The sequence below is a fragment of the Corvus hawaiiensis genome, chromosome Z (assembly GCF_020740725.1).
Source record: "Corvus hawaiiensis isolate bCorHaw1 chromosome Z, bCorHaw1.pri.cur, whole genome shotgun sequence".
NCBI classification, from domain to species: Eukaryota; Metazoa; Chordata; class Aves; order Passeriformes; family Corvidae; genus Corvus; species Corvus hawaiiensis.
The window spans coordinates 48,857,370-48,876,797 of NC_063255.1; the positions used below are offsets into that span (position 1 = coordinate 48,857,370).

General features: G+C 38.4%; 1 long non-coding RNA gene across 1 annotated transcript; it reads left to right on the forward strand.

Annotated features, from left to right (window-relative positions):
• The first annotated feature begins 9,567 nt into the window (after positions 1-9,567).
• Positions 9,568-14,481, forward strand: LOC125319600. Its single transcript, XR_007200824.1, has 3 exons — positions 9,568-9,662; positions 13,386-13,547; positions 14,192-14,481. It is a non-coding gene; the product is annotated as an uncharacterized LOC125319600 (long non-coding RNA).
• The last annotated feature ends 4,947 nt before the right edge of the window (positions 14,482-19,428 follow it).

Consider the following 19,428-nt stretch of genomic DNA (forward strand, 5'->3'; position numbering starts at 1 on the left):
ACGAATAGCACTCTTTGTTCGTAAGGGTGCGTGTGACTCTCAGACGCAAGGCAGCCAGAACTGTGAGTCATCACCACAAGCACTGTACTTTGTTGCAGAGGTCACATTCTGCCAAAACCAGAGGAATTAGCTAGCCAGATTGAATTAGCGGTTGAAACACATTAATTTATGCTACATAAATGTTATTGTGGCCCTGTGGGCAAGTACTTAGGTCATATGCTTTATGAACTATTTGCACCAAGAGGGCTTTCCAGCTGTAAATCAGCTTCGAAGTGGAGTTTTGCAAAGGGTTCATGGCTCTGCACTGTGCTCCCTCCCCCCTGTCCACACTGATTCCATCTCTTGGCACACTGATTGCTCACCATTCTGCACATGCTTTACAGGATTTCCTGCTAAAGGAGTGGATCAGCAGCCAGAGCAGAGCCAAGGCTGGATCTGGTCGAGAAGTTGAGCCCTGGCCAGTCGCTGATGACGCTTCTGGGCAGCTGTGGGTCTGTGGCTCCAGGCGTCTGGCAGCAGGCAGGGCTGCTAGAGTTGGTGCAGCTGTGTGGTAAATGGAAACCTTGATATCTAAAGCACACATACAGCCCAGCCCTTGACAAGGCTGTTTCTCTTCCGGGGGAGGAGGTGAATTAGATACACTTTTGGCCGCATTATTTCAGAGTGAGAAAAAGTAGAAGTGTTTTCTCGCTTCAAATTATGGTAACTGAGGACACATGCCAAGAAAGAATTATGCATAAAGATAGTGTTTTAACTTGTTTTTATGTGTTTGGATATGTCTCTGCCAAAAATCTGACAGAGCCTCATTGTTGCAGCATTTTCATCATGAAGCCACTGACTGCACCCAGCAAACATTTCATAAATAATGAAGTAATTGGGGGCATTTGGTGTTGTCTGATCGTGTCAGCAGTTGCTTGTAACACACTCTACTTTCCAGCAAGCCAGGTAAATGTTACAGCAGTATGAGAAGGGAGGCAGTGTTGGTCTCCAGAGGAGAATGGTCTTTTTAAACAAACATGTTTCACTCAGGCCACTCATTCCATCCTTTTTTTCTTTTTTTTTTTTGACTTATGCCTGCCTTTGCACAAAGGATTGTTTGTTTTACTATTCATTTTTTTTCAGCTCAGCGAGCAGATTCACTCCCTGGCACTACTGCTACTGTGATGCTGAATCACGCTGCACATACATCTTCCCCCATGGAGTCCCACAACACGTCTCCTCTTGTTTTTAAATGTAGTACAGCCAGCACCTTTATTGGGTATCTCCAATGCTGCTGTTCTCAAGGACACAACAACCCCATTTCAGATTCCACACTGCCACTGCTTTTACTCAGACTCACTGATTTCTGGGCTTGTTGATTTAGGAATCTTGGACATTAATCATCTGGTGTAAATGACATTTTTGTTTATGCTGAATATTTCAGCAGGATCACAAAAAGAATGTTTTTATAACATTAAATATTCATAAAATCATGCTAAAATAGTTAAGGGCAAGTGAAATAGATGAAGATTTGAAAGCATAAATATTTAATATTTTAATAGCTTTTCATATGAATTTTTTTTTCATGAACCTAGTGCTGTTACCATACATCTGTTATTTGAATAGTGAAACTATTATTCTTTTAGGTGTTTTCTATTATAAATGAAAACGTTTACTCTACTTAATAGCAATTTTGTTTTGTTTAGCTTATGAAAAAGAAAAAATATTGAGGCCTGAGAACTGCCAGACCTGCTTATTTGAGTGCTCTCCATTCGCCCCGCTGCTGAAACACTCCTGTGTTGACTGCTTTTAGTGCAGGATCCCATTTATGATTACAGGATTGCAAGACAGCAATTAAAACTCCCAGAGTGTAATTTTTCTGCATAAATACCTTTTTCTAGAAAGTAAATAAATTATCATCCGAAGTGAGGTTGATTTTCAGCAATGATGAATCCTTATGTTTCCCATTAAACCTGTCTTCCAAAAACTCATGACAGGAAGAAAAATCTTCATCAGTGACTAAAGAAATTCTTGTGAGACTTATGTGAGTTTTTCCTTTTTTTTCTTTCAAATGTATCTCCCTTCTCTGTGTGAACCAGAGCATGCATGTAGCGTGGGGTGGCAATGGTTATGTGTTTCCTAAGAAATTGTTTCATCAATAGAAGTGGTAGACTAAACGTTTACTATGATTCATTAATTGGGTTAAGGAAGTAGGGATATTTATGACAATTATTTGGGAAGCTGTGTAAAAAGACAGCAAACCTCTATATACCTCTTATATATATATATATATATATATATATATATATATATATATAAACCACTTATACCTCACAGAAGCCAAAGGGTTGAACAAGCCTATTAAACAAGCTATATACCTGTCTGTTTGGAGGAGCTGTTAAATCATGAATCTCTGCACAGTACCTGAGGCAAGCCTGTTAAGAAAGATGTTTTGTAGCAGATTTCTGTTCTATTAAGGAAGGACATAAAGTAGAATAATTTAAAATGTGTCAATAACTCAAGGCAAAAATGCTTAATGCAAGAAGCCATATCTTCTTAACTTGTAATCAAGCATACCCAGTGGTAACTAGTAAGTGGAATGTTACTCGTGGAATCAAAAATCATTTTTTGGATAGATTATGTGGCAGGTTTTTAGCAAAAACATCCCACCGTGGTTTGTTATTGTGGTGGCTCTCTGGAATCCAGATTTCAGCTTTAAAAATGGAAATAATAATTATTTTCTGTCAACTTTTCCTAGGAGATAGGCTGAAAACTTGGCTCCCTTTTCAGCTGGTTGAATCTATAGAGTGGAGACATTTTCACATTTTGTGTGCCCGCCAGAGTAGGTGGTGACAGTAATTTAACATGGAGTTTCATGGATTCTGACAACTTGCTTCATGCTCCCCCTCTCACTAAGGGTGTCAGAGTGCCATCAGCTCCATCTTCAGCCCCAAACCCTGCACAGCTGCCTGAGGAGGCTTGATGCATGCTAAGTTCTGTTTCTGGTGGCACATTGCCATGGATCCGTGAACAAACAACTTTAATTCGCCCAAGTTCTCCTCTTTCAGCTACATTGCATCCATGGCAGACGTTTCTCCAAAGCCATGCTGTTGAGCAGGACTATGCACTGCTCCTGCTTGGGACTGGCAGGTGTACATCAGAGAGAGCATGCAATGTAGGCCAGGCCTGGCCAATGCCTTCTGAACAATAAACACAGACAGAGGAGGAAAAACATATATCTATAATTCAACAGATAGGTTTTACTGATTATCTCCAGGGGATGAAACCAGCTAGCCTGACTTTATGTTCCCCTTTTCAGAATCAATGTTTTCCACCTCCTGGCTGTAACATGTCCCATGGCACTCTCTTCAGTTGTATTTGCTCTGTGTTCTTCCTGATGCTTTTCATGGATTGTGCTTGAAAGAGGAGAGAAAAACAGGCCAAGGTACAGGTAAAAAAAGAGTGGGAAAAAAATGTAGGATGCCTATGCTAATAGTTATACTTGAATTGTCTAGAGACACAGAAGAAGCTTTAATTAAATGCTCTATATTTAGTAATTTCTTGGCAGTTATGATTGATTTATTATGTGTTACATCTGGTCATAATTTACTGCATTGCATTTGTACTACTGTTTTGTTTTTGTCACTTATGTGCTGCATATTAGTCATGAGTTCTTGTGGTTTGCAGTTTTTGAGTTACATTGTGCAAAACCCTTACTCTACAACTTGAAACCAGGTGTTTCAATATGAAAGCAAATCACTCCAAGATTTACACAAACCACTGGTTTAGCAACCCTTAGAGTTTGTCAAAATGTATTTGATTTAGAATTTTTTTCTAAAAATGACGGTGTCTCCCTGCAATGAATTTTCAGATAAGCATGTTTATAATTTGTAATATTGCTAGTCTTGTAATTATGTATCATATCAATTAATTGTGTTTATGTTTTTTGATACGCTTGCCCTGAATCCTATGCCAATAATTTCAACTCAAAACAAAATCAAAAGCCCTAACAATCTTAACTGTGTAACGTATTCACTTTGATCCTGTATTTTAGCCTAGTGGAAGGGGGTTTCAGATGCGTGCTAACTCACAGGAAAAAAGCAAAGTTCCTAGGATGATCATTAAGTTTAAAAAGAATATGAAGCACAGAGTGGCTGTGATGTAAGATATCTAAGATGTTAAGTGTCGGGACTTGTGTCTGCATGAGAGATCAATGTACTTGTTTAGCTCAAAATGCTTGTAAATTATCACAGAGACCACTTAATAGAAAAATCATCTCAGCCATGGAAGCATTGAAGTGAGTATTCTGAACCATAATAAATTTCAGTATATTAATTGTGTCAAGCACACTGACAAGGTCACCAAATGCAAAGGAGGTGTTGCAAATATTTTTAGTGTTCATCACATCAAAGTTATGAAAATGTTCATGATATCTCAGGAAGGAATTAGGTGATAGCTGGAAATTCAGAAAAATATTTTAATACTTTAATTATTGTGCATCTTTTTGGTGGTAATAGTGAATGTGGAATTTCTCCTTTTGCAGATGTGTGTTTATATGTTTGCATTTTCTGAACATCGTTGGTGTATTTCAATCAGAAGCAATATGCTTAACATTACAAACTATGCTTGATTTTCTGAGCTTCTGTGAAACTGAGTGGAATCTGATCTTGTTTGCATGAACTTAAAAATGATGTCAGTATTAAGCTGATTTCAGTGGAGTTTCCATCGATTTCTTTTGGGATCAAAATCCAGTTCCCATTGGTAAAAGAGGATGTTTTGTCTGTCCATCTTATAAAATGGATATTTTCATTTTCTTTTGTTTGTTTTGGAGGTTTTTTTGTCTTTGGAGTTTGGTACTGTTATTTCTGAATCTTGTTTTTATTTCTTTCTCTTTCCTTTGAAGCAAGCCCTCCTCTTTATCTCACCAACCACAAGAAAGCAAAATGCTTCTTGGGCTGCATCAAAAGCAATGTAGCCAGTAGGGAGGAGAGGGAATTCTGCCCCTCTGCTGGTGAGACCCCACCTGGAACACTGCATCCAGCTGCGTCCCAGCACAGGAAGGACATGAACCTGTTGGAATGAGTCCAGAGAATGGACACCAAGATGATCAGAGGGATGGAGCACCTTTCTTATGAGAAAAGGCTGAGAGAGTTGGGGCTGTTCAGCCTGTGGAAAAGACTCTGGGGAGACCTTATAGCATCCTTTACCACATAAAGGGAGCCTGCAAGAAAGTTGGAGAGGGGCTTTTTACAAGGGCATGTAGTAAAAGAATGAGGGGCAAAAGCTTTAAGCTGAAAGACTTAGGTAGGATATTAGGAAGAAGTTATTTCCTGTGAGAGTGATGATACGCTGAAACAGGATGCCCAAAGAACCTGTGGCTGTCCCATGCCTGTAAGTCTTCAAGGATGAACAGGGCATTGAACAACCTAGTCTAGCAGAATGTATACCTCCCCACTGGAGGGGGTTGGAATAATGTGATCTTTAAGGTCCCTTCCAGCTCAAACCATTCTTTGACTCTATTATTCTGTGATCTTTGGTCCTGCACTTTTGCAAGATGCAATATTCAGTGGTAGAACAGACTTGAGGCCCTCCTACACACCAAGTCTCCTTACTACTGCTACATGCCACCAGTGTGCACCCTTGCTGCCTCACCTGTTGTTCTGAGTGACCATTCCTGTGACTTTGAATGGACAGCTGATACAAACATTTTAAACACATATTTTACTCATTTGTTTTTCAAAAGATAATTTCTCCAGTACAATTCTGGCTGGCACAGAGAGTGGGAGCCTGCTGTAGCTAGTACTGCTAGCAGAGGCTGTTTTGCGAAAATAGCCCTACTTTCTACTAAAATTTTATAAGAAGCAAGGTATGAATGGCCAACAGCTAAAATATACCTTTTTTTTAAATTAAAAAAAGCCCACAAAGCTAATAGATATGGAACTTGGTATCAGATACCAAGGGATACCAGGGACATCAGATAGGCCTAAAATAGGGTCATTTTTTAGCCATGTGTAGGACCCTGGTGGTTAAGAAAAGGATGGTAGAGATATTGAGTCTCTGCTTCTGGGACTCAAGTGCTGCCTCTGCTATGGAGAAAATGGTTAGCTTCTGACTGTTTTTCTTTGTATGGATTTCGGATGAATTTGGACACCTTGAGTGGGAGAAAAGGAAGTGGAAAAAAAAACTTTCAAGTCTCGCGTATCTTAGATCCCCAGGATCCCATCTGGTGGATCTAAAGCCTACATTTTTGTGGTAGGGTGACTGTTTGGCTGCCAGATATCCAGCAAGTCCTTCTCTGCAGGACAGAGGGAGCAAACACAATGAAAAAGACGGTGGGTCAAGGTAAGGGCAGGGAGTGATCTCTTGCCAATTACCTCCACAGGCAAAAAAGACTCGGCCTGGGGAAACGAACATATTTTATTATGAATTAATAATGGAGAAAGATAGTGAGAGATAAGAAAACCTAAACACACCCTACCCCCCATCTACCCTTCTTTCCAGGCTCAATTTCACTCCTTATTGTTCTACCTATCCCAGCAGCACAGGGGAACGGAGAATGGGGGTTTCAGCAGTTTTTTCCACTTCCTAAATATATTATCACAGAAGAACTACCAGTGTCATTGAGGGACTCAGCTTTTGCTAGCAGCAGGTCTGTCTTGGAACTGGCTCTGCTGGACCTGAGGGAAGCTTTTGATGTCTTGCCATAGAAGATGCCTCTGCAGCCCCACCTCCCTCCCCTACCAAAACCTTGCTACGTAAGTCCAAGACAATGAGATAAAGGAGTAAACACATATTCTGTTATTTATTGTGTCCGCAGCTTCAAGCAGTAAGGGTCAGGGCCTGTCCTTAAACACTAACAGAAAGAAAATATACAGCAACATACCAAGAAGAGAGAAAAACACTGTGGAGGTAAGAAGACTGGAGCTTTGAAGTGTGACCTCCGTTTTGTGTAGTTTGGAGAGTTTGGTTTGGTTTGTTTTTTAAAGTAGGTGTAATCAAATTGAAGCTTACCAGAGAAATTGGAACAAATGGTATCAGTTTTGAAAGACTTGGGAACTGTGATGTGTGGATTTGAATCTGTGAATCCTATTTTATGGAAAGCCATTTTGACAAAACTGTGTTCAGTATTATAGGTTATCCTTCTTTTCTAGTTAGAATATATCTTTCTCTATCAAAGTTATCAAAGACATCAGTAAATTGCAACCATTTTTTGTATTGTCAATGAAAATGCTTTGAGATCTCTTTTTTTTTGGTGAGTGAATGAGACACTTGGAAAATGCAGGATTACAAAGGGAAATGGGAAATTTCTCATTGGGAAATGTGCTTAGCTGGAAGGAAATACCAGGAGCCGGGAAGAAAGGAAAGCACTGGGAAGAAATCTGTTGGCACTGAGGTATTTGGCTTTGCTACTTCTTCCAAAAACAACAGTAACTCAGGCATTGAATACTAGGTTGAAATCCAGTTTGTAGCTGTGAGAATCAAGGACAGTGTAACATACTTACCGACTTTTTTTTTTATTCCTTCCTCTCAAAGGTTCTCTGGTTTTGAAAATATGCCAATCCAGATGTGCAGCCTCTTGACCTAGCTGATTGCTTTTGTGAATCACTAGATAAGGGCTGGGAAAAGAGAATTAAAGTAAACTACAGCTAAATCCTGGTAATATAGACTGGAAATTGTTATCTTTTTTTAACTTTGTGAAGTTTGTCTAATGTAGGTCGCTTACAACAGTTCTACAAAGAAAACTGCAACTTCTTACAGTCCCCTCTTCTTTCAGAGGCTCTAGGTTCTCACTGAATTTGACTATTGTCAGGATAATAGCTGCTTGAGAGGTTTTACAACAGTCTTAACTGCAAATGGAATGAATAAAATTAAAGAAAGCTCTTCCTGCTTATAACTCAATGATTCCCCAACTACTTCCTAGTTTTACCTTAAATTGCTGCACAGTCTTAATTTACTGTCAAGTATCTCTAAATTTTGGAAATTTAACAAGATTGCAGGAAACTTAAGTTCACGACTCTTTTTGGTAAAAGGTTTTGCAGTTACTTTGCTGAGATAGAGTTCCCTACATATTGACAATCACTCCTTTTTCTCCCTCCCATGCACAAATGGCAAGAGTTATATTTAAGTGTGCCAAAATAAACAGGAAAAAACCATGGGATATAGGCAGCTTTCATTTTTCCTTAATTGCAGGCTTATGCAAATGGTGTTGACTCAAGCTAAATTATTGGAGGATTTCCTTTTTATTTTGTTCCATATGTTATTTGTTGACGTATCAAGTTTATCTCAATTAAGGAAAATGGGTTTCTGTGTTCATCTTTAAACCATTTCAGCATTAGCTTTAAAATTGACAAATTACTTCTATATTGATATAGAGTCAAGGGTAGTATGTAATAGGGCACATGATTTATATTGATCTGATGAACTGTGGTATTTAATTTGCAAAATGTTAGTCTGGCCTTTTCAATGCAAATGTTTTCTAGGTGTGATCCGACTTTCCATATAAGTAAGGTTATTCTGTAGTACCACAATCCAATTTCTATAATTTCCAAATGACTCTTTAAAATGTTTTAAAGTTGTAAGTGAAAAAAGTTTGATTTCCCTTTTTTTTTATCATCACATTTCATCCTTTCTGTGAAATCACAGATCTAGTATTGGGAATAGATAAAATGCATTGAGGGAAGATCTTACACAAGCTTAAGATGATCTTCAAATAAGCAAGAATTATAAACACAAATTCCCGTGTCTTTCTGAAGCATTTATCTGCATGGGCCTTCTGAGGTAAGACCAGTACGTTCTATTTTCAACATAATTTTTAAGATAGAACATATAAAGGTTTTATTTTAGACCACCACTAACATATGCAGAATTGTTTCAGCACTGCAGACTCATTTTTACCACGCTGGAATGATTCAGTGTTAATCATCTTTTTTGAAGGAGAAAGAAAAGCAAACATGGTGTTTCCCAAGAATAGGTGAAAATTAAATTACTGGACACGAACTCAGGATTACATTGTAGGTAACAATCAGTTATTTTCACCTGACACTTTCAAGTAATGTAATTTGATACTGTAAAACTGACCAGTCTTAACCAAGAAAGAAAATCAACATTTGATCAGCAAACTTAGAGCAGATGTAGAAGGGAACTAAGTGTATTTATATTACTATACTTCATAAAGTAGCTGGATCCATCAGATATGTTCAGATTGTATCTGTACTGTATGTCTTATCTAGATGCATATTTAAGGACAGATAAATCAGCAAATTTATTAGTTTGTTAATCTAATCTAAAACCCTGTGGAGTAGACTTCTCTATTCCTATTCACAGTGTGAAGTGTATTTTCACACTTCTGGAGAATTATATTTTCTGTGCAGTCTTGTATTTTGGCAGGCTTTGTCTGAGATGAGGAGAAGCTTATGTGTATTATGCATGTTTATGTATATGTAGCGTTAAGTGAACAGTTATGAATACATCTGTAGAAGTCACAGTGCACATGAAAAAAAGCAGGGCTGAACATAAGTCATGACCTTGCTGTTGACATGCTTTATCCTCACTTTCTCTTATTTCCTTCTTTGCTTTTTGCAAAGGAATGGGGTTTGGATCTGTACAATTACATGACAGCACTTGTTCCATGCTGCCACTCTCAGGGGCATGAAGTCACTCTGCACCTCTACTTCCACTCTCAGGTACTCAGGATCTCTCTGCAGTTCCTTCTATGGCCATGCTTTGAGCTGCTGGCTCTGCATGATGTGTTCACTCCTGCTCTTTTGTGTGCTTTGCGATATGGAAGGCTTGCCTCTCCACAGGTGTTCTCTCAGTGAGTGATAAAACACATTACTGCAATGATGCAATTCTTTGTAATTGTGATGTAGCAAACAGCTGGTATTAGAAGAGTTTCAAAGGGCCATTCTTCGAAAAAAAAAAGAAAAAAGCCATCTTAAAAAAAGTAAAACAGGAAAACAATAAAAAAATGCTAATGCTTGTCTGTAAGCTTCTGCAAAATGCTAGAATTGCCCCCCAATGCCTCTTTGTGCTTCTGCAGCACGGGTGTAACTATGGTGACACTTTCTTTCTTAGTAATATTAGTCTAGTTCTCCCTAAACTCTGAGCAGAATATTAAATCAGATCTGATTAAATTGGGTTCCCTTGATAGAGCAGAAGATTGCTTAAACCTTTCTAATTTGTGACCTATGATTGTGCTCAGTTAAATGTGATATTAAGGTCAAGGTCTAACATAAAGTCACAGAGTACACCACAAATTCATTACTACATTTTAATTCATGTAGTGACACATCTAAGAACATGCTTCTTTACCTTTGACCCTCAGCTGTAAAGGAAATCCATCTGTTCTTACTAGGTTATGCAAACCCCTGGAGACTAGATTGCCAGGACTGTTAAGGATAAAGAAGGTCACGATAAGGAGACATCTGTATAAATACTCTGTCATTAATATTCTCCTTCATAATGAATGTTGGCAAAAAAAATAAGGACCATAATCAACAATGTCTCATGACAACTTTCAGAGCAGAGGACACACTGAGGGGTATTTATAATGTCCATTCCACTTTGGTGTCCTGCTTAGGTACAATTAAGTGGACCAAATAAGGCACCTAAATTTCCTCCGCAGTTAATTGTGACAGGTACCGTCAAGGCAGTGATTCACCACCAGTTGGATGCTGAGGAGGCAATACAAAACTGTCTTTGTTCTGAAAAACAATGCATGCCAGCAAGATGGAATGGACTGTGAGCAGCAAGAGAAAAACTGAAGGAGAAAAGAAAGTACTAAATTATAGTGACAATTAGAAAATATTTTATGATAAGAAGTCCTGTCCACATTCCTTTTATGTACACCACATTTATTTGGCTTATTCTATATATGAGTATTTTCAGACGTCAAAAAAGGAGCGTTTATGCTTTCTTTGCAGTAGCTATTCAGCCAGTACAAATGTTGTGTATTTGGTCATATCTTGTTCTTTAGCACTGTCAACCGCCTGTCAATCTTCATATTTGCAAAAAAGAAAATACACCAGCCACCCCACTGTGCTGAATGTGACAGCATTGTAATGTCAGAGGACCAAGAGACAGGTGATGGTTTATGATAGAAATAAATCTTTTATGAGAGCAAACTTGGGAGAATTGCATGCTTTTGTAGGGGATATATCGCTGCACAGCTATCACTGACAATCTTCTCAAAAGCATCAGTTTCATAAGGCAAGGTTTTTATTGTGTCTAATCATGTCTTGAGTCACTGGGGGGAGAAAGGAGAAGGTATATGCTCTTTGTATCTATATAATATGTAATATATATGTGTATATAGATATGTTCATGCCTTCATAGATATTTGAAAAGAATTAGACTCATTTAATGATCCTGAAACTGACTTGAACCTTTACAATACAATTCTGATTGCTACACAGCCGGCAAGAGTGTTTCTGCATATTGCATTCTGAAACAGGACAAAGAGCTTTCTGGCAAAAGACTTTAATTTGAATGGAAGGACTTGGAGTTAAATTGTATTTCTCAATATGCAGTGGTATATTGCATTTTTGAGGTTCTTTTAATATGTTGCCTGTAACTAGGTCACAGAATCATTTCAAATTTTTTTTCTGAATAAGTGTAAAAGAGTCATATCCTCTCAGAAAGCCACACATCCTACAGCTGGTTAAAATCATTTGAAGGACTTTATCAAGAGATTTAATTTTCAGTTATGTTATTCCACAATAAAAATAATTGTTAAGAATCCGACAAAGCTCACAAACCTCTGGTTTTTATTTGGGGAAAAAGCCTGGGCATGTGTGAAGACTTCTGTTCCAAAAAGCCACAGTGTCATAACAAACCTAGCAAATGGATTTGCAATTCTAGTCTCCCCTCAGCTGTTTATCCATATATTGTACAACGCATTTGTCATTCACTTGCTAGCCTGACTGCACATGAAATTATGATTACAAATCCCACCTAGTTTTGTTCTCTTTAAATACGAATCTTATAAGTTAAAATGAGTGCTCAAGGCAGTCAGTTCCATAAATGTACAGCCTTGATGAGAAAAGAATAAAATTTCATTTTCATCTCCTCCGAAGTTTTATGCAATTGTATGCTACACTTTCCCCTTCTTCTTACACTGATGATATTTTTCCTGTTTCATATTCCAGTTGTGTATTTGACAACTGCTCTGTGCTATAGCTGGTTAGGCCTTTACCATGAATCCATGGCAAGGGTCACCACACAGTCATGCAACCCAAAGGGCAGACTATGGGTGGCAGTGCCTTTGTTAGCAGGGTAATCATCTGACAGGCGAATTGTTTAGCTTGATAGCTGCTACATGACACAGCAGGGCATTTTGAGGTCCACATGCTGGAGCCTGGATGAAGAGCTGTGAAATGGAGGGGAAAATGCATGTGTTTAGTTTTACACTGGGAAAAAAAAGCCGATTCTACCTCTTGCCAGAAGATCCATGCCAAACATCCTGCAGAAATGCCTCACAATTCTGTCTAGCTGCATAAGGGCAGTGGTTAGGGTGCTTCAGTGAACCAAAATACATGACTTCCTTGCATGTGACATCTGTTTTAGTCTCATGGCCCTAACTTGGAGAGCAGGTAAAAAAAGAATACACTGATAGGCAGATACATGGGAAGGATCCCAGTCTAGCCTGGTCACAGTTGAACTTAGTGTCCAGTGAATTCCATCTACCAGTCCTGGAAAGTGAAACATATTATTTCATACACTCTTTCACCAAATAATCCCCACTAGTAAAGCTATAGGCTCTTTAGGCTTCAGCCTGGGAGTGTTTCTTTTGTGAAGTGGCTGAGTTGTGTTTCCTGTCTATCATGTTTGAGCTAAGACCTCAAATTTTGGGTTTTTTGCACAACCACATGTTTTCAGAGATCTTCTTCTGCCTCATTTTTTAATAAAAGGTATGATTATTAATTAAAAAAGTCAGAGGAAGGATCAGGAAGTAGGGGATTTCTCAACCCAAACAAATTCCCTCATTCACATTTTTTTACCACTCTATTTATTTGCATGTGGTTTTTCACACTTTTTTAAAAACCCTCCGAGTCCCATCTGGCAAGCAGCACAAAGTGTCTCTTCCCAAAACTCCCACTCTAGGAATGCTGTATGATACCAAAGCACAGGATGTGTTAATGTGAAGGCTAGAGCTAGCCTGCTCTGCTGTCAGTTCATCCCCTGCCAAGCCTTGCTCTCCACAGCACAGACACGGGCAGTGGACAAAAGTCAACAGACATAGCTCAGATCAGTAAAGGTTTGAGAGCTATCCAAATGCTCATCCAAGTGACCAGGCATTTGAACAGATCCACAGTAGTGCTCTTGAACCTACTCCAACAGCTCTCTGTAAGGTTTGTAGGCTTCAGAGCTTTCCCTTTCCACAATTTCCCCTTCTTCTCTTTTGCTAGAGTTACTGCCTACTTCTGTTTGTTCACCTGTGCAGCCTGGAGTGTCTGCCCCACTAGGGAGAGACTGACCTCTCCCTGCATGGCTCGGCTGTACTGTGGCAGAAGCATGGAGCTGGACTTCCCATTCTGTTGGCATTGGAGCTTCTTCATACATCTTTGCAGGTTGTGTGAACTTGAACAACTAATACATTCCTCTGGCATCAAACAGTGCTGTCGCCTGTTGGCGGTTACATATAAGCCTGAGAATTTGCTGTGAGATCCCATAAAGGGAATGGCTGAAGAAAAGATCTCCTTTTTTCTAGGTTAATGGCTTGGCAGCTTTTTTTTTTTCCATACAAAAGCCCTGTCTAGCCTGTTGGACAAGCAGAAGGTCTGCCACTAGCAGGGTTTTAAACAGAATAATCTGAGCCATATTAATGGCTGTAAGATAAAGTCTGGATTACTACACCTAAGTCTGTGTAGTAATTTTTTCTCCACATTGAAACTGAAGTCTTTCTAAATGGCCACCCTTCATCTGAGTTGCTTCAGACTGAGCGACAGAAGAGAATAAATTAGGGAAACAGAGTTAAATTGCTGTTTACTCACAGATTTATTGGTGAAAATAATCTATATTTCTCTCAGTATTTTAAGAAGTGAAGAAAATTACTGTGAATCTCACCACAGTTAAGAACAGGTTTAAAATAGCTGTGTGTTTGTAATTGATTTTATAAATATTTATGTCTATGTATATATTTATGTAGATATCAATTTTATCAAAAAGTGATATATGCTGATTACTCCTCTATTTTATCCATTTTCCTTTCTAGAAATTCAACTGAAAAAGAGGCTGAGAACCAGAATCCAAAATCCTAAATGTAAGTAGCTAATTGCAATTTCACAAGGAAAATGAAAGCCAAAACTATTTCACTGAAAAGTAGTAAGTCTTAATTTTTATTATTAATTTTTTATGTGGTCATATGGAAACAAATTGGGCCGAAGTCTTTCAGCTATACATTCCAGAGAGTCTGCTCATTTAGAAACTACGATAATAGGACAGAAACATTTCTCTTGGTAGTAAACCTGTAGCAAATGTGTTATTCAAAGGCTGGGAAATTGAATGACCCTTTCTGGAGAATAATATATAGTACAATCTCAAAAAAATTTGTACAGACTGAAAAATGACTTTAAAATACAGTCTTATTAAGAAATACAGGTTCTTTGGATATACGTGTGTATAAAACTCTGTGAAACCTCTTGTAGAAAGTAATATTTACATTTTTTAACATTTTAATATTTTTATTATTTAAATATTTTTCTCTTTTCACTCAAGATTGTACTTTTGAAAAGACAATTTTGCTCTGAAAGGTGGTGGTGGAAATCTCTTTTTGGTCTTTCCTTTGGCCTTTAGTTCTTCCCCACTCCATGCTCCATCCCTCAGATTGCCTTACTAGTTTTTTGCTCCTCCTGAAAACTTCATCCCATCTCCAAGGGCTGTTTTCAGATGTCAGGGAACACTGGAGAACAAGGACAATCTGTCCAAATGACCTGTCCTTTAATTGTGCCCCCTGCTCATACAAATTAACACAGCTCTAGTGTCCCTAAAAATGAGTGAATTCTAATCATGTTAGGACACTCTCCTTTAAATCTACAGAATATATTAGTATGCAAATTATTATAAGCTTAGGGCAGCTGAGATTTACTTATTAGAAAAATCTGCCAGATTATTCACTTTTTCTCTCCTAAAATAAGCAACATGGATAGAAATCAATATAGCCTACAGACTAGATGGAAAACCATACCAGTCCATTTAACTGTGCTTTATATGTAGAGAATAAAATTTTTAGGAGGAAGGGACGATATGCAGCGTGTGTAAGTAGATGCATTGAAAAAGTGAATTTTGTGATAGTTAGAAATATGTGAAAACAAAAGGGAGGAGGGTACCATGAAGAGGAAAACAGTTAAGTGATTAAGTCATCCATGTGGTTTCCTGTACCACTTTTTAAATTTCATCTCTCTTTATATTATTAGCAAAACTGATTGAAAATGAAATATTTCAGAGCAGAATATGTTGTTGAATTATTTGAAAAGGAAGAGAGATGGGGTATGAAGCAGGCCTGAGTGATTGAGGAATATGATGCTGAAGAGGCTGGATAAAGCACAAGGAAATGACAAAACACAGAAAAGCTGTGAAAATTGAGGGTGTCCATTTTGAAGGCAAAATTTAGATATGTAAATTAAAAGTAGGGAGTGAAAAAATGGGTTAGTCTTGTAGGCAGGATAGGTATAGTCAGAAAGATAATGAAACCCTTACTGTCTTTTTTGGGGGGTATCCTACATCCACCACTGGGCAACAAAAAAGGTCAACCTGAGAGAACAAGATGACAATTTTTTTCTATATACTGTAAAAGATTAAGGAATATATTTAAGAATATTCATGTGGTCAGTGAAATAAAAAATGAAGGGCAAAGTGTGAACTGAGAGCACAGGATGAAAATAAAGCACGGAATGCGTAATGCTGTTTATTTTTAGAAGTTTTGGAAGGCGTGTAAGTTTGAGTTGAGGAATGAGCATTCAAATGGAGGCTTACAGATGAAGAGAGAAAGACAGGGACTATTAAGAAAAAAGAGATTGCATAAGCCTTTGGCACCTTCTACAGCTATTAATAAACTATTAAGCCATTACTGATTTTCCCGAGCTTCACTGAGCTTTGGGTCAGATGTTCAGTGAAAAATGCAGAGAGTCAGAGTCCAAGGAATGGTCAGGAGAATGGCTGCTCTCCTTTATCAGGAAAGAGGAGTACCATGAAGACAGCAATGTTGGTTGATGACTTGTTCTTGGGGTTGAAATTATCATGAATGGGGTGGATGAGAGATGAAAATTAGGAGCTGTGAGTGGATCGAAGGACCTACGAAATCCTCCATGTAGACTACTGGAGGAGACAGCACCATTATCTGCTTAGTAAAAAGAAGACAAAGCTGAATATAAAAGGTTCTGCACACAATAGCAAACATCAACCATTCTAAAAGCCAAAATTATGAAAAAGAAATTACTTCTGGGGGGTTTGACCTTCTCTTCCTACTTTCTACAGATGTCTCTGAAACAGGAAAATGGACTTTGCTGGTTTAGCATGTTGGACTGCCCACTTTTTCCATTTTTTTCCTCAACTTTCAAGTTTGAATATTTCCCTGAATATTTTTCCCCCTTTATACAGATTGCCTTCAGCAGATTTCAAATGCTTTAACTTAAATATTTAAGTTAAAAAGCACTTGCAGTAGTTCTCACTTGTCACAATGGGGTTTATATATTTTCACACAATCCAAACTGCCTATGTAGATGAAAGCCAAGAGTGGATACAGAGCACTGGAATAGAACTTCACACCTCATCTACTTTTAAATGTTGTTTCCTTCACGTGAGTAGAAAGTAAAGTACTTTGCCATTTCTGTCTCGAAAATCCACATGCTAAAGAACTAGGCTATCTACAGCACAAAGAAGAAATTCATTATACAGCGTACTAGCTACAAAAGAAGATTTAATGGCCAAAAGTCACTGATCTCCCAGATGCCTGGCAGTTATTGGTACCTACATCTTCAGAGATGTTAAAAACTTGGTTCATGCTTTCATAAAGCATACACTGAATTTGTTAAAGTACTTTTACAGATATAATAGCAATGAATGTCTGATCAAGCATAAAACCTAAGTGAAAATCCTTGTTTGTCTTGTTTAAAATATTCAGGAAAATGAGAAAGACTGTGATTATTTCTGGTGAGGACCAAACAGGCTCTATCATCAGACATGAGAGACAGTCTTGAGGGTTCTCCAGCGGTCTGTGCAGCCAGTGACTGGGAAAACTTCATCTGTAGCTGCTGTCATGGTCAAATTAAAGTGGAAAATTTTCATACTGGCCAACGTAACATCATGTATTGAGAAAAGAATGAAAAATATTTGTCAACTAACTAAAAAAGCTTTAAACAAAATCTCCATATGCATCTTTGAATGAATGGTTTCAAAATCATGCGTATTAATTTCTCTTTAGAAATGGTATATCAAAGGTTTAGAGATAGCCATACATGTCTGTAAGGTGAGATACCACTGTAAAAAGTTGAAATTAAAGAGATTTTTATGATCTCTTGTAAAGTTAACACATAAAGAATAGATTAAATACTGCATTTAGAGAACAATTTCATTCTCGCTACTGAGGATAAAGTGGGAATTATTTTGGGGTTAATTTGTCATTTACAGATTATCTACTTTTGTAGCTATGAAATTTTTGTCCATGCTCTTCAAGTTGATGTTTCCTTTTTAGAGTCTATCACTGAAATTGTATCTCTTTGACTACTGACAAACAGAAGGAAGTAATTGAGACTGAACAGGACAAACAATGTATTGTGGCCTATGCAGTTCCTGGATCTGTAAAGTTATCACTAAAAATCAAGAATATCTAGCAACATTAACATTATTAACATTAATGTTAGATGTTGAATATGTCCTGGCTACAGAATTTTACTCTGAGCATTCTTATGTTTTCCTTCTAATATTCCTAATGAAGCTTTTGTCATGTATGCAAATGGCATCTTATGTTGTTGTCCTGGGTTGCAGTGTATTCTATTACCATCCCCATCAGCTGTTGAAATCAGGTGGGGTAGTGTTTCCTTGCCTCCTCCCCCCAGACTATCTTTCTGTTAATGGCCCATCATTGTCCTGCTGCCTGACTCAGAGATAACTCCCTCCGGACTATCTTCTGTTAATGAGCCTCATCAACACTTTGCCTCATGACTCATTACCCCATTGTGAGATGCTCCACCCAGAGGGAGGAACCAAGCATTCCATCCTGGATATAATCTGGGACTCTGACCACCAGAGACATGGGTTTCCCACTGGATTTCCAGAGGACAGGAGTTACACAGCCACCATTGGACTTCCTGAGGAAGAGCAGACTGTTTTACTACAGGATCACTGCTTCAGAGGACTGCAGCCACCATTCTACCAGACTGCTACCACCACCCTGCCTAACAGGGTGTCAGGTTGTACCTTGACTCTGTCAGTTTGACAGTGTTTTCTTTTACTTTTTTTTCCCTTTTCTTTAATTTCCATTAAATTGTTATTCTGACTTGGTGCCTCCCACTGGTTTGTTTTCAAACTAGTACAGTTATGTAGAACATTCAACTCGAATATCTTTTCTTCCACACTGAATCATGACTGCTTCTTCTCAGATCACTTCTAAAGAATACATTTGTTTTTAATCATTTTATTTAAAAGTCGTGACAGTCCTCCCTCTTGCTAGTTGTTCATTTCGTTTGCTTTGCTCTGACATGAGGCTTCAGAGATTATTCTTTGTCCTTGCATTCCTGAGACAGTGGAATTTGCCAGGGTCTGATAAACATGCATCACATGAAAACACTAGGAAGGGAGAGCTGGGTCAGCAGGGTAATCCCAGCTGCCAGCACATTTAACATACCACAGAGAAGTAAGAGTCGACAGCAGTGGGATGGGAAGAGCAAAACAGACCTTCAGCTGATATTCCCTATCTCTCATCTGTACCTTTAATATTATATCAGGGAGTTGCTTGCACTTAGATATATTTCCTACAACTGTCTACACCTGACCCTGTGTCACAGATGATGTGATCTTGGCATTATTGTATCTCCTCTGAGAACTGTGGTATACTTTTGAGTGACTAAAGTGCTTTAGGATCTAATGCTACCTGAAGCTGGATGAGACTGGATTCAAACAGGGCTGTGTACGTACCCCCAGTGAGGGAAGAACTGGAGGTTTTCTATTAATGTGATATCTCCACTGCTACACAGCTCCTGAAAATTTCACATGCAGAAAACACATTGCACTTTGTCCATTTAAAAATTCAACTAAGAGGCAAACTGTTTCCAACTAAAGAATAACAAAAATGAATGCCACCTGGCTGGGAGGAGGGACTGATATACCACAGGGCTGTGCTGCCATCCAAGCAACCTTAATATGCTGAGAGGAGGGGCCAACAGGAATCTTGTGAAGTTTAAAAAGGCTGAGAGCCAAGTCCTGCACCTAGAGAGGAGAAACCCTAGGAACCCA